Source organism: Dipodomys ordii, unplaced genomic scaffold (assembly GCF_000151885.1).
Source record: "Dipodomys ordii isolate 6190 unplaced genomic scaffold, Dord_2.0 Scaffold2, whole genome shotgun sequence".
In the NCBI taxonomy this organism is placed as follows: domain Eukaryota; kingdom Metazoa; phylum Chordata; class Mammalia; order Rodentia; family Heteromyidae; genus Dipodomys; species Dipodomys ordii.
Window position 1 is genome coordinate 28,849,736 of NW_012267218.1, and position 16,185 is coordinate 28,865,920.

Sequence of the window (16,185 nt, forward strand, 5' to 3'; positions counted from 1 at the left end):
CAAGGCGAGTGCTCTACCACTTGAGCTACAGCGCCACTTCCGGTTTTCTGGTGGTTTATTGGAGATAGGAGTCTCACGGTCTTTCCTGCCCGGGCTGGCTTTGAACCACGATCCTCAGATCTCAGCCTCCTGAGTAGCTAGGATTACAGGTGTGAGCCACCAGCGTCCGGCTCAACAGGATTCTTAAACCACAGAGCTTTCCTCTTTTCCTTGGCTGTGATTCTGTGATAAACTGGTGGGTCCTTAAAAGAGTAGGGGCTTACTTCTCAGCAGGTTTAACACAGAGGAAAGTTTGAAAACAATACAGATATGTAATGATGAAATCTAAGGTATTCTATTGTGTTTAATTTTATGTTTAGTTATTTGAGGAAACTAATAGTAGCAGTGACACAGAATTGCATATTTGAGTAGATAGGCTGGCTAGGAGAGCCCTGTTTATATACAGACCTTGCATGAGATAGGAGACTGTTCCTTTTCTTTCTCTCCAGTCCACCTCCATGTCTCCTCAGATTTGGAGAACCTACCAGTCACCTGTCCCTTCCTGAGCAAAAGGTACATCTGTTTTTGTTTTTGACTTTTTTTGTTTAAAAAATGATAGCCAGAACTGGACACCAGTGATGCTTGTATTCCTAGTGACACAGTATGATCATGATCAAGGCCAACTTGGGCAAGAAGTTTACAAAACTTAATCACTAATTCACAAAAAGCTTGCTGGAGGTATGGCTCAAGTGGTTCAGTGTGACTCAATTGGTTGAGTGTCAGCCATGAGCAAGAAAGCCAAACCAAAGTGTGAGGCCTCAGGTACCTAAACACACACACACACACACACACACTCACACACACACACAGAATAATGGCCAGGCCTGTGGAGTTTAGGCTACCTTTCTGTCATTAAATAGCCAGGCCAACTCTGAATCTGAGCCTTGACTACTTACTTCAACCTATTGGAGGTCCTCTGGGGTGCTTACTTCTCTATCCTTATTCCTGCTCACGATTCCTCACAACATAGCCTTTTCCATAAATATCCTTAAGCATTCTCTTACATACTGTTTACTCGCCTTCTCATCCATTAAGGAGGATATGCCATAGATGGAGCCTGGCACCTGGTTCTTTAACGTCTTCTAAACACATCTCTGTGTCCAGATATTGAACCATTTATCATTTCCCTGCTCCTTCAGGTGACTTGGGATTTTCTTTCTATTATTATTATGCTGGAAAAAAAATGCTGCAAAATTGTGATCATTTGAATTAAACCAGGAAAATGGAATTTCACAAAGGCAGACAGTTGAATAGTTTTTCATAAGCCCCTTAGTTTGACCACATTATCTGTGTACTTATCATTTGGAAGCTTCTTATTGGTGTCAGTGAAAGACCATTGTCTTCATTGATCATTGAGCAGTAAAATCCATCTTGATTTTGCTCAGCCTCGAGTCCCTCTTTGCACTGCAGTTTTCCTTGCTTCCAGAGGCATATGATCTACATTGGTACCTTCATTTTATTTAGCAAAAAAATTTGTAATGCCTCATAAGTACCCTGAAAAACAGATACTATGTGTGCCTATATACATTCACTTTAATTTTTTTATTAATTTTTGTAATACTTAGGATCAAACTCAGCACTCACATGCTAGAAAAATACTCTACCATTAAGCTACATCCCCAACCCAAATGTGTGTAAATGTGTGTGAGAGACACACATTTATCCCAGGCTTGAATTGAAGTGTCCATCATCCTGCCTCTGCCTCTCAAGTGCTCGGATTGCAGGCGTGTACCACCAATATAACCAAAAAGTCTCATGTATTCTAATATGCTATTGCTTGGACATAACCACACAGAAGCTGGAAGGATACAGTCAGGTGCCTGAACCTTTACAAAGTCACTGAGAATGTAATAATCACAAATACTCATGTGATACAGGTTATTTGTGTGGGTGACTCAAATTCCAAATGTGCTGCTGGTGGTTTTGTCATTCTCCAAATTGATGTACCTTTCTTGTAAAGTGCCCAAGAACATAGAGTACAATATTTCCTCAATTTACCTACTAATTCAGCCCCTATAAAAACCATGCACAATACAGGCCTGACGTCACATCACTCTGGAGGAGGCTCTCAAGTTCAAGGCCAGACTCAGCTATGTGCAAGACTCTATCTCAGAAATCGATGACAAGGACTGAAAGAGTAGTTCAAGTGGTAGAGCACTTGTCTAATAAGCATGAGCCTCTGCGCTCCAACCTCAATACTGCTAAAAACAAAACTATAAAACAAGGGAGCTAGGAAGGTGGCTCAGTGGTAGAGCTTGCCTTGCATGCCTGAGGCCCTGGGTTCGATTCCTCAGCACCACATAAGCAAAAAGAAAAAAGCGGGAAGTGGCGCTGTGGCTCAAGTGGTAGAGTGCTAGCCTTGAGCTGAAGAGCTGAGGGACAGCACCCAGGCCCAGAGTTCAGGCCCCATGACTGGACCCCCCCAAAAAAAATAAAATAAAAATAAAAAACAAAAGAATGACAAAATCTATCAAAGGGACTGGGGCTCTAACTCCACAGTAGAGTGTTTACCTAATGTGAATGAGGCTCTAGTTTGAAATCCTAGCTCTGCAAAGCAAAACCACTTAAAATAAAAGGTTGTTGGCACAGATAATAATAGATAGGCTTTTTGATTACTTGTTGCCCAGTGCACCATTCTACACTGATGCAGGCCCCATGTGAGAACTACAGAATACCAGGCATTGCTCCTCTGGGTACCTGTAGAACTCCCCACCTACTGTGGGGTTGACAGAGCTGCCCCTAGTCTTCTTTACTGGCCTTGAATAGCCAAAGACTCTGGGAGTTTGTATTCTAGGCCTGGCTTACAGTAGTACAATGTTTGTATGACCTTAGTTAGGTTACATTTCATTTCATATGCCTGGGTCTCTTCTCTGTGAAGGAGATTAACATGACAATGTGGGTTGGGGATGCAGCTCAGTGGAAGAACCCTCGTCTGGCATGGGTGGTGTCTTGTGTTTGATCAACAAAACTGTACAATTAAAAAAATTAATTAAAAAACATAAGCCAACAAAGGAGGAGGCTACAATGCTTGATAAGAAATGTACTCATTATCTTGCCCATGTAATTGTAACCCTTCTGAACAGTATTTTTACAATAAAAAAAAAAAAAAAGTAAGCCAGGCTGGGAAGGTGGCTCAGTGGTAGAGCGCTTGCCTTGCATGCATGAGGCCCTGGGTTTGATTTCTCAGCACCACATAAACAGAAAAAGCCGGAAGTGGTACTGTGGCCCAAGTGGTAGAGCGCTAGCCTTGAGCTAAAGAGCTGAGGTTTAGTGCTCAGGCCCAGAGTTCAAACCCCATAACTCCCTTTCCCCCAAAAAACCCCCAAAAAAACAAAAACAAAAACTGTAACTCAGGCATTGGTGGCTCACACCTGTAATCCTAGCTACTCAGGAAGCCGGGATCAGCAAAAGTTGAAAGTGGAGGTATGACTCAAGTTGTAGAAAGCCATCCTTGATTTTAAAACAAAAGAAAAACAATAAAAAAAAAACCCAGTGAAACAAAACAAGCAAGAGCACAAGGTCCTGAGTTCAGGCCCTAGTACTGGCACAGGAAAAAGAAAAGTGCCTTAGGATTACTGGAGTGTGGCTCACTGTGTTCCCCGCAATCTCAGAACAGCACGGAATATCCTGCGTGTCCACAGTGGACAGCCCATTCACAAGCTCTTCTTGCTGTGATTTTTAGCCCTTAAACATCTTAGATCTCTTCAAAGAGAAAGAAAGGAAAAGAGAGGGAAGGAAGAGAGGGAGGGAGAAGGAAAAAGGAAAGTAGAAAGGAAGGAAAAGGGAGAGAGGACACGTCTTTCATGTCTGCTTGTCTAGCTATTTTTTTTCCTTCTCTTCACAAGCTCATTTCTCACGTCCCCTCTACACACTAGCCCAATGACCTCCTTCCTCCATGGTCACCAGTGCCTCTGTGTTGCCAAGTCTTTTCCATCTCTGTGTAACCTGCCTCTTTAGCTGACCCTGCCCTGGGTCATTCTCCTACTTCTGTTTCCTGGTTGTTCCAGGGCTCCTTTCCCAGGGTTCCTCCAGCCTTTTTTATCCTTCCTTAGGCCCTTTCAGACCACTTCATCTTCTACCAGCACTGGATGTCACCCCTGTACCCTCTCCCCCACAATGTTCCTCCTTCTGCAGTGCTCCATCCAGCTGGAATCCCAAACCTATCTCCAGCCTCCGGCTGGCAGTTCACACTTAGTGCATCTGAAATGCGGCTTATTGTGGCTCCCAGACTCCCATCTCCCCACCCCTTCTGTCTGTCTTCTCTTATAATGGCCTGACATTGCCCAAGGCAGTTGTCTGTATGTCATCCTTAACTCATTCCCCTCTCCTCCCAATAGAGCACTCATGGAGTCCTATCAGTCATGCTTTCCTAATAGCCTTGCACTAATTTATTGTGTTTCTTAATAGTTGTCACTAATTCGTGGTGTCTGCTAAACTGCTAATTTTCTACTTGGACTGGAAGATGACCCTGAATTAGGGTCTTAAAAGTAACTAAATATTATTCTAAATTATAAGTTTTGAGAAGCAATAGAGTTTATATGGTTACTGTGCCATAATCACTTCTTCTTGATTCATGCTCATTTCTTTTTTTTTTCTTTCCCTCACAGTGCTGAGGATGGAAACCAAGACCCCAAATGTGCTAGGCAAGCCCTGGACCACTTAGCTAACCCCCCTTTCCTTTTAAAAATAATTTTCTTCGGTGCCCTATCATAGATGGGACCCTGGTGTGTATAGTGTGCCAGCAGCCAATCAGGACCATGTAATGTGGGTTAGCTGCCTTTGGCCTGGATTGAGGTCTTTGAATCTATACGCTTTGTACATACTTGGGAACACAAACTAGATACTGAATGAGTAATTACTTATGAATGAATATGTAGATGTAGGTATGAATAATAAGATGAACTTGGAAAGTCTTGTTTAGGTAAAAAGCACTGTGAGAATGTAAGTCATTGGCAGTTTTCCAAGTATTTGATATTACAATAGAATTACCAAGATTTTGGCACAGTGGGTAAATCAGGTGGCAGAGCACCTACCTAGCAAGTGTAGAGTCTTAAGTTCAAACCCCATATTACACACATACACTCACACACACTAGTAGCAACACAGCTGGAGCAGTGAACCTGAGGAGGGGCACAGTGCTTGTGTCAGTGGGAGAGTTATTCTGGAGTTAGCTCATGGGGATGCCAGTGGGGTGTTGGAAATGGGGCATCTGCCCTAGAAAGCCTGAGTGACATCTCAAAGACAGAAACGTGGCCTGGACCATTTTTAAAAAAGCCAATAGCATATAAAACCCTGAAGCTATAGTTTAACAGGTATACCCTGACACATGAGAGCTTAGGGCAAAACAGGTGTCAATACTTGGAGAATATATTAGGTAGGGATAGTTCTCAAAGTTTAACCCTGTTTTCTGCCATTAGGATGGAGGCCTCCTGCAACACTGATCTTGGGAAAAGAAAGGAATAAAACGATGGAGAAGCAAGAAAAGGGAGGGAGGAACTATGCCTTTGAGGAACATTTTTTTTTGCCAATCCCAAGGTTTGAACTCAGGGACTGGGCACTGTCCCTTAGCTTCTTTTTTACTCAAGGCTAGCACTCTATCATTGAGCCACAGCACCACTTGTGGCTTTTTCTGTTTGAATCGAACCCAGGGCTTCATGCATACTAGGCAAGCACTGTACCACTAAGCCACATTCCCAGCCCTTTGAGGAACATTTTGACAGGTAGAAGTCCCATAGCTGAAACGTTTGTGCCCACTGAAGACATCTGATAAGTACTAGATTTGCCCTTCATATGTCTATATCCTTCCCATTCCCACCATCCACTTTGTTTCCTTGATTGTGGGATTTGAACTCAGGACCTGGGCGATATTCCTAAGCATTTTTGTTCAAAGCTAGTGCTGTACCACTTTGAGCCACAGCACCACTTCCAGTTTTCTGGTAGTTAATTAGAGGTAAGAGTGTCATGGGCTTTCCTGCCTGGGCTGGCTTTGATCTCAGCTTCCTGAGTAGCTAGGATTACAGGTGTGTGTTGGGGTGTACTGGGGTTTTAAACGTACAGCCTTGTGCTTGTTAGGCAGGTGCTCTACCACTTGAGCCATGCTTCAGTTAGTCCTTTTTGTACCAGTCCTGGGCTTGAACTCAGGGCCTGGGCGCTGTCCCTGAGCTTCTTTGTGCTCAAGGCTAATACTATACCACCACTTGAGCCACAGTATCACTTCCAGCTTTTTCTGAGTAGATTACTGGAGATAAAAGTCTCATAGAAATTCCTGCCCGGGCTGGTTTCCAATGCAGCCCTCAGATCTCAGCTTCCTAAGCAGTTCGGATTACAGGTGTGAGCCACTGGCACTGAATCCCTGTTTTGCTTTTGCTTGTTTTAGCAGTACTGGGGTTTGAACTCAGGGCACTGCATTTGTTAGGCAGGCAAGTCATTTGGGGGACACTACCCATGTGGAAGAACCTGCATGTGTTGAGCTCAGCTCAGTTGAGTCACCACTTCACAATTATTTTCTGCTGACTGGTCATGAGAAACAAATGCTTATTTGTCATGCATGCAAATAATATAGAAGAATGTTATTGTGCAGGCTACTCAGCTTTATTGTATATCGCAGAGGTATAAAAAGGAGCTTCGTGTCTTCTCTGGCTCTTGAAGCTGCCTGCAATAGAGCAGGGGGAGACAAGACTTGGACTCACTGAAAGGTAAAGGGCAATATACTGTGACTGCACAGGGAAGTCCCCTAGAACTGGGCCACAACCCTGGAGGAGAGATGCCGCTTCAGCAGCTGAGGAAAGGTGTCTTAGGAGTTTGCAGGAAGAGGGATAAGGGGGATTGTGGGTGTTAAGTTAGGTGCCAGTAATTTTTTTCTTTTTCAGTTTTCATCTCACTGGAGGGTAATTGTTGAGGGCTTGAAGGTCAGGTTGATGCAGGTCAACGTAGAGGAGAGAGCAGGGCATTGCAGGTGGAGGGAATTCTAAGCAGAGGACTAGAGAGAAGAGACAAGTGTGTATGCTTGAGTACCATCAAATTATGGTCCACATGGACCAGTCTTGGTAAGAATAGAGGACAGGATTCACTGCCTTTGGCTCTCTCTCTCTGTGTGTGTGTGTGTGTGTGTGTGTGTGCACCTATATATACAAATGTGCCAGTACTGGGGCTTGAAGTCAGGCCTTGTGCTTTTGCTTAGCCTTTTCACTCAAAGCTGGCACTCTACCATCTGAACCACACCTCTAGTTCTAGGGTTTTTTTGCTGTTTAATTGGAGAAAACAGACTCTTGGATTTGTCTGCCCAGGCTGGCTTGGAACCTGAACCTTCAGATCTCGACCTCTTGAGTAGCGAGGATTACAGGTGTGAGCCACCTACCTTTGGCTTTGCAACATGGTTTATTCACCAAAACCTTATGAATACCTATTTGTACTAGGCATTAAAAAAGAAAAATAACCAACTTCCTCCTATGCTTGACTTCCAGCTAAAAGAAAATAAATAAAAATAATAACCTTTCTTGGGGCTGGGAAGGTGGCTCAGTGGTAGAGTGCTTGCCTTGCATGCCTGAGGCCCTGGGTTGGATTCCTCAGCACCACATAAGCAAAAAGAAAAAAGCCAGAAGTGGTGCTGTGGCTCAAGTGGTAGAGCTCTAGCCTTGAGCTGAAGAGCTGAGGGACAGCGCCCAGGCCCAGAGTTCAGGCCCCATGACCGGACCCCAAAAAAAAAATTAAAGCAGAGGGGACTCAATTGTGTTAACTGAAATGGCCTTTTTGTGGGTGAAGCTGGGGTTGGAGCCCCAACACAGCAGAAGACAAACCAAAACAGAAGCAAAAACCCAGAACAAAACAAAATCAACAAAAATGAAACTTGACTAGATGAGAAATTTGACTATTATCTCTAATCCTGATTTATCTGAAGTTCCTATAAGCAGTTTAATTTCTGCTTGGTAGCGAGGAACTTTGGCTTTTAGCCTAGCATGTTGGATCTAGTGCTGGGTTTAGTTATGGCAGAAGCCTCTTGTAGCGTTCTTTTTCATTCATTCCAACCAGAATCTCAGGATTGGCTTCTATTGGAACATATATCCATCCCTAGCCAATCATGGAGCCAGGATGATCTGATGTTTTACCATGATGGTGCCCCCATTCCTTGCCCTTGAACCATACTGATACCAACTGCTCTGGCCTTGCTAATTTCCTTCCTTCCTTCCTTCCTTCCTTCCTTCCTTCCTTCCTTCCTTCCTTCCTTCCTTCTTCCTTCCCTTTTTTTTCTTTGATCCTTTTGAAGCTAGGGCCTTACACTTAGCACACAGTCTTATCACTTGGCCTTAATATTTCTCAAACTATTTACCTTGCACTGATGTAAGATTCTCTTCACCTGCTATTCACTTTCCCTAAGCTCCTTGAATGATTTCTTCTCATCTTTCCTATCTATGCCTGAATGCTACCAATATCTTTCTCCCTAGCTAGACATGATGGAACACTTACCTATAATCCAAGGTACTCACTAGGTAGAATAGCTGAGCTGAAAGTTCTAGGTCAGCTCTGGGAAAAATTAGCAGAACCTTCAAATAGGGTTTGGAGCATGGCTCAAGTGGCTGGAACAACTGCCTAGCAATTGTGAGCCTCTGGGTTTAAGTAGTCAATGGAGAAAGAAAAGAAAAGAAGGAAAGGAGGGGAGAAAGACTAGCTTTCCAGAACCTAGCCTTTTCCCTTCTTCACAGATTGTTTACTCATTCATCATGTTTCCATCAATCTGAGGGAGGGGAGGGTCAGGGCAGAAGTACTGTCTTATCCACACCTTGTACTGTGTCTGTCCTTCTACGAGTACTGCTGGAACTCAATACCTTGAATAACAGGTTCTTGAACTGAGTGGCTTAGTTGTAGAAGCAGAGCATTAGTGACCCACTGGTGGACCAGTCCAGCCTTATACTCCAAAAGACCCTCCGACTTCCTGCCTGCTCTGATGAGGTGACAAAGGGCAAAGTCCTTGTTCCTAAAGGACATGGACAGTCATAGGAAGAACCCAGATAAACTCCAGGTCATGTTGTCAATGAGAGTGTGAGGCTGTTCTCTCTTGTTTTCTGGCTGACAGGAGAAGGTTTGCTGGCCTCATGTGACAAGGCTTCTAGCCCCCTGGGATCTGCATGGGGGATTATGGCTGAAGGGCGGGAAGGAAGCTCTTTACTGTAACACATGCCTAGCTCTGGGAAAGTGGCCAGGCAGCTAATTAGAGAGCCTAGCAGCTGTCCTGCCTATCAGACAGCAAGCAGGAGCAATTCAGTGCCAGGGAGGAGGATGAGGTAGGGGAAGGAAAGAGGCCAGTGACCAACCTCCCAGGTATAGGAGTTGGCCCTTCAGGGTTTGCTCAGAGAGGGACTTGGAAGAAGCAGGTAAGGTACAATAAACTAGATGGGGAGGAAGAAGGAAGGAGAGGAAGGTTGATAGACAAGGTGGCCTCCAAATAAAGGAGAAGACAGGTATGGTGTAGAGTAGGCAGGGAAATCCATGGTCCAATCCTAGAGTGAGGGGACCAAGTAGATGGACAAGGACAAGTACAGTGGGACCCCAACTGCCATTTCTACCCACTTCCCTATCTCTTCCTTGCTTCTAAGGGGCCAAATACCACTTGTCCTTTGGAGGACTGAAAGACCAATTGCATTTGCAGCTGTGCGTGGTCACTTTGTGGTTTGCGAAGTTGCCAATTCCATTAGTCTTCAGGGTTGGTTTTACTACCAGGATGAGTAAAAGCAATTGCTCTGGGTTATCTGAGAAGAACTAAGGGCTTGGAGGAACCAGAGGGCTCCCTAATGGGTCTTTGGGAATTTTCTCTTTACTTTGTGGGCACCTGGATAAGGAAGCATATATTATAAGAGATCTAGTTGTTATTTGTCCAGGTTCTTGTCAAAGACTCCTGTGTTATTGATAATGGGAACTTTTGGTGGCACCTGAGTTTTTACGAATAAAGCCCTTATGTTGGAACCCTCAACTAGCCTGGCCTGGGCTGTACACCAAAAGACCAAAGGATGAGATTAGAGGGTTGGACCATCTAGCCCCATCTACCCACCTCTAAGGATATGAACTCTTGGACATCAATATTTGCTGTGCTCCCAGTGACTGAACATAGAGGTACTGGGAGGTAGCCAAGTGTAAATCCTGTCCCTGTATTTTTCTACATTCATTTCTTTCATATGGTTGTCCCAGGAACCAGACAACCAAGTAGGGATCAAATAGGGGTCTTGGGAACTGATTTGCACTCAGCCTATCAGAAATACACGTGATAACTTGTTACTGCTTGTGATTGGCATCTGGAGGGGCAGTATTATGGGACTGAGCCCTCAAAAGCAAGCATCTGGCATTATCTTGTGGTGGGAGCATCCGTCATGATGAATTCTGGAATAAGCAGCTGTCTTCTTGGAGAGCTACTGGGTGGAAGTATGTGGGAAGTCCCATACATTTGAGAAAGATTCTGTGTTGTGAAGGAGAGTGCTTTATCTTTTTCTGGGAGGTTTGAGAAGAGGAGAATGGGAAGGTAAATGGGATGGTATTTGCTTGCCTGTATCCATTCTGGCTCCAGTCTTGGGTTCAGGACATGGAGATGGGGGCTGGGGAAGATTTAAGTTCCGGTCAGAGAACTGGACTGAATCCTGCAAGCCCAGCTTACCCTAAATAGTTACAGAGGAGAAAAAAATGATACAGAGGAATTTCCTGCCAGCAGCTGCTGGTTAAACCTCTTTGGGAAATCAATCCTTGTGAGTGAAAACTGGCTGTGCCTTTTGAGATTGCCTGCTCATTGTAGAAATAAGAAAATAGGCACTATTATTTTTCAGTCTGAGCTAGTCTGGACTCCTGACAATCTAGGAACCTGAAATGGCCCCAAGGGTGCCTGTCTGGGGTGCTCTGCTACTTGAGTCACACCTCCAGGTCTCCCTGTGTGTTTTTTTTTCATGTTCCCCCCAACCCGTCTACTCAATCTCTCTTCACCTCAGCCAGTGTGATGGAATTTTCAGAGACAGCCTTGGTTATTGTAAGTATGTTTCTGGGAGACAGCTCTTCCATGATGCTTTAGAAATTAGAGACTAATTCCAGTCATTACTAGGAGTAGTTATCACTCAAGAATTTAGCTGGGCCCTGTCTACTCTGCTTATCTGCCCATTCAACAGAAATTCTGTGGCCTCCAGGAATTCATCACATGGTGGGGAGACAGACACATGCAGTGATTTTCAGATGGGTGAGTGGAAGCATGGTCCATATCCTATGGGCACACTTTGAAGGGGTTCTGTACAGGGCTCCAGAGAGGCACATGGAACCTGAGGAATAGGATCTGCATTGAACGTGTGTACTTAGCCAGATCCCTTACTCTCCTGAGCCTGTGTTTTTGTTCCTAAAGTGGAACACAAACAAATATCAAGTCTTGGAGATATTATTGTCACTCCAATGTGAGTGCTGAGCGTGAGATGATGCACTAGAAAAGCTCAAGTTCCACAACAGGCTCCTTGCTTAAAGGACCCTTCCCACATTCCTATTCCCCACAGACCTTTAGCTGGGGTCCTGTAATCTACCAGGAGCTTGGTGAGCTCTGTCCACTGGCACTTGCTCTAGAAGGACAGGGAGAGTCAGAGGGCGGTAGGGATGGCTTGTGCTCTTCCAGGAAGAGGTGGAAATCCTGCTATACTAGCATCTCATCCACTCCTTGGGCAAAGGCTTGCAGACCAGGAAGCAGAGCAGGTATCCAGCCAGAGGGTGGCTCCTGGAGGGACCTGCTCTAACCACTGTGCCTTCATCTTTCAAGACAGCAGTTCAGTCAACAGCAGGCTTCCAGGCCTGACACCAGATTCCACTGGCAGGATGTGGTCTTTGGTTTCCGTTTCTGTTTTGTCTCCTGCTCTGCTGTGGACTTTTGAGGGCCCCGGGGAAGGGGAAGGGCTCATGAATAAGACTAAACATCTTAGGCCATGTGTCACAGTGGTGCTGGTTGTAGAGGTTCTCAGGCATACTTTGTTAAGGCCCTTTCTTCCAGCTGATAGGTATGTGCCAGGGTGACCCCTGCCCCTCATCTGGCAGACTGGGAGAGGGGAGGAGGATGTACAGTGGGGGTGAGCTGGAGGTTCCTGTTTGTGGAAGGGCTGGGGAGGGCCAGGGCCAGGCAAGGCCGAGCACAGCCACCACTGCACTTCATACCTGACTTTCACTTTTCTCTGTACAGAGGCCCCAAGAGGAGGCCCAGGGGCACCCCCAAATCTACCTGACATAGTGAGATTAAGTCCTGAACCCTTTTCCTTTTACTTCTTTGCTCTCCTCCCATGCAAGTTATCAGCTTAGGGGACAAAGGGAGAGAAAGGATTTGTATCTGTTAAAAGTCTGGAGGAGGGAGAGGGAAGGAGCTGGATGTGGGCATTGGCACAAGCTGGCACCTCTGTGGCCTACCCTTCTTGGGGAGGTGGAGAGGGGGATGGGGCTGTCATCAGCCACACACTGTTCTCACTGAAGCCACCTTGCTGGGCTGAGCCCTCTCCTTGGGTTTGTGCAAGCTCTGTGTCAAGGGGGTTCCCAAGGGAAGTCTGCATCTGTGTACACGATGCAACAAAATATGTTGACCTCTCTAGCAAATGGTTAAATCAGCGGGCACTGGTAGCTCACGCCTGTAATCTTGGCTACTTAGGAGGCTGAGACCCCAGGATTTGTGGTTTGGAGCCAGACTGGGCAGGAAAACCCACGAGACTCCTCTCTAATGAACTACCAAAAAAGCCTAAGTGAAGCTGTGGTTCAAGTGGTAGAGAGCTGGCCTTGAGCACAAATGCTCAGGGACATTACCCAGGTCCTGAGTTCAAATTCCAGGGCCTGCACCAAAAAAAAAAAAAACAAAAACAAAAACAAATGGTCAAATCTTGGGGGTACTATTAAAAACATGCATGTAGTAAAACTATGCAGTAAGATTTATATCAGTTTAGAGCCAGTTGTTAATATAAATAGTAAGGGCCTTAACAATAATCATGGTTAAAAATATATATAAAGAGATAAATATTAGGATGGTGGATTGCAGGTAAAGGGTTTTAGCACATCTTTTATTTGCCTTTTATTTTTCTGTGCGTGATTATATCTGATTCCCCAAATTCTAAAACAGATGTCCTACAATGTGTGCCTTCTATGAGGTTCTCAATTGCCCTTGATAACAGATGTGCCCACTGCGAGGTAAAAGTGAGTGTCATTTGAAGCTAAGAATGAAGCTAGATTTTAAAATTATATTCTGTCTCAGGTTTACAAGTGTGTACACACTCATTCACTCATGACACAAGAGGTCCTAAGTCCTGACCCCATGTGTGGACTGGCCAAGAACCAGCTCAGGCTCTCATGGCGTGATTATCACCAGTCATGAGCAGACAGGACAGCAGAGACAAGATGGCAGGTTCCAGGAGAGGAAGGGAACTGGTGGGCTGCTACAGAACGCTGGGCCTTGCACCTGAATCTCTGGCTGGTGTAGTGGCTCAGGGCTGGGGAAGATTAAGTTTACAAAGGCCTCTTCTTTTGTTCCCAGGGGCACATGGAAGCCAAGGATCAGCTGAGCCCTGGGGCTGATACTTGCCCACATTGCTGATCCCTGGTGTGGCACCAAGACAAAGGTTAAGCCAGAGCTCGCCTACACAGTGATCCTGATGTCAGTTCTGAACCACTCACTCAAGGCTGAGATAAGTGAGTATGTTTTGGCACCAAAACATGAAAAAAATGCCCCTGTCTGTTTGTCTATCCAGTGTCGCATCTGAAATGGCATGAGTCCAGGGATTTCAGTTCTGAGTCTGTCCAAGGGCTTGTCATGTGGCTACAGTTCTAGAACGGCTAGGCAGAATGGAACATTTCAGGCCATGTCACTGTTGGAGCCATCTTGCAGCCACCTGACATCTAAAAACTGGGTCAGACCCAGACTGGCTGACATAAGTGAAGCCAGGCACTAGCACCTGGGAGAGGCCATTCCTGCATTCTTTCTTATCAATAGGCTCTTGTGGACTTAAGGTATCAGGTTTTACTTCTGTGCAATGGGATGTGTGCCTATCCTTGAATGAAGATTCTTTCCAATGCCATAAGCAATTCTTTCTTTTTGTATTTGCCAATCCTGGGGCTTGAACTCGGGGCGTGGGTACTGTCCCTGAGCTTCTTTTGCCATGAGCAGTTCTTATAGTACAGTACAAGAGACCTTGAGTAGTACATCTAGGGTCCCTCCTAGAGAAGGGAATTTGTGGAGTAAACTTAGCTACCAAAAATGTGACCCCCACACTGCCAAAAAGATGGCGTCTGCACAAGGGCTGTGGTACAGGTGGTACAGCACCTGTCTAACAAGAAAGAGGCCTTAAGTCCAAACTCCAGAACTGCAAAAAATAAAATGAAAATGACCGCTCAGGAAGCCAGGAGGAGCAAGTCCTTTTGCTCTTCAGCAGCACCTCTTCCTAAAACCAGAGAAACCCCATGTAGGGTGAAAGACCTCTGACCAAAGAACCATTTCTGTCTTCATCTGGCCCTTCTTCTCCTCCACCCCACCCCCACCCCAAACGTTTTGTTTCTTTTCTCTCTCTCTCTCTCTTTCTTTCTTTCTTTCTTGTCAGTCGTGGGGCCTGAACTCAGGGTCTGGACGCTATCCCTCAGCTCTTCAGCTCAAGGCTAGTGCTCTACCACTTGAGCCACAGCGCCACTTCCGGCTTTTTCTGCTTTTCGAACCCAGGGCCTCATGTATGCAAGGCAAGCACTCAACCACTGATCCACCTTCCTAGTCTCTCTAACTTTTCCTTAGTGCTTAAAAAAAATAACAATTCGCTGTAGTCCCAAGCCCCAACAAAGTCCATCTGGCCTGAAGGCTATTATGTCTGTACAGAGCAGACAGTCCAACAGTGGGGTCTAAGACCAGTAGGAAAAGAGCTCCTTGCAAGGTAGGGAAAACAGAGCTAGTGCTTTGGTGGTCTTATGCGGACAGGCTTTTGGGAGCTTGTGGGCTGGTCCATGGGAGCCCAGAGCCTCTGTGCAGGAGCCTGCGGGGAGATGGAAAAGGGGTCACTGGGTTATTTCTCAGCTGTGGGCAGATCTTGACTCTCCAGATACGTGTTTGCAGCTCAGGAGTAGAAGCTTTTTCACGCTCAGCTTTGGGCTTTCAAGACTAGGTTGTGATTAACAGGTCTTTCAAACAGTCCTCTTGTGTATATTTGTAGCCTGAGTGGTATGAACCAGCATGGACTTGAGGGGAATTGGGAGTAGGGAGTCAGCCATGAGGCCATTAAGGGAATGGAATGTAGTGACTCAGATGTAAGGTCTATTCCCTCCCCCCCCTCCCGCGGACCCCCCCCCCCCCCCCCAGTGACGGAAGTCCTTTGAGAAATCTACAGCATTGTCCTTAAGACTGTTGTACACCTTGATCTAGTGATTCCACACCTGAACTAACTCATTAAAAATATTTCAATAGGGCCAGGAGTGGTGTGGTAAGTACCTGTAATCTCAGCACTTGGGGAAGCTCAGGCAAGCAGATGGTAATTTTGAGGTCAGCCTGTGCTACATAATGATGTACTGTCTAAAAATGAAAAAAAAAATAGAAATCTTTCATTAGGAAATAGTCCCCCAAAAGCAAATGGCTCTTGCAGAAATACAAGGAATTTCTGGGGTGTCATCTCTAATAGTGGAATGGTGGAAATGGGAAATAATGGTTTCGTTTGAGTATCTTGGCTAATTACAGTTTTCAACTTGGTAGAATATCACATAGTCATTTTGATAATGAGCACGCAGGCTCTATTACAACTTTGAAAAAGTTCTAAGTAAAAATGGCAGTTATAGAGAACAAGCATGTTGTGAGAACTGTGAAGCTCATACATGAGGAGGGATTGTACAGAGGAAATGATGGTGGCTGTTAGTTTGGTGTTGTGATGAGTGCTTTGCCTTTCAATGGTGCATGGATTGAATTCTTTTACAGTTATTTAATGGGATCTACTATAGACATTAAAAGTGGCTTTCTCTAAGATGTGGGATTGAAGAGGCTTTTGCTTGCTAAGTCATTCCTTTTTATAATATTTAAATTTCAGCTGTGAACTCATGTTGTTTTAGTAATTGAAAAGAAAACAATAAAGCTATTTTTAAATGCTAGAATTAAAAATTTAAGGGCTATATTCCTCAAGATGAGGAGAGGAGAAAAGCTGAGCC

At 45.1% G+C, this 16,185-nt stretch overlaps 1 protein-coding gene across 2 annotated transcripts in view; it reads left to right on the forward strand.

Moving 5' to 3' along the window:
* Positions 1-16,185, forward strand: part of Tmem229b (transmembrane protein 229B) — a 38,822-nt gene that overhangs the window by 10,375 nt on the left and 12,262 nt on the right. The window contains exons 1-2 of one of the 2 annotated variants that reach the window (XM_013012567.1): positions 11,974-12,041; positions 13,550-13,704. The gene's annotated coding sequence lies outside the window, so the exon portion shown is untranslated. Of the gene's footprint in view, positions 1-11,973; positions 12,042-13,549; positions 13,705-16,185 lie in introns of those variants that run through there. The other variant, XM_013012575.1, reaches the window with a different exon arrangement.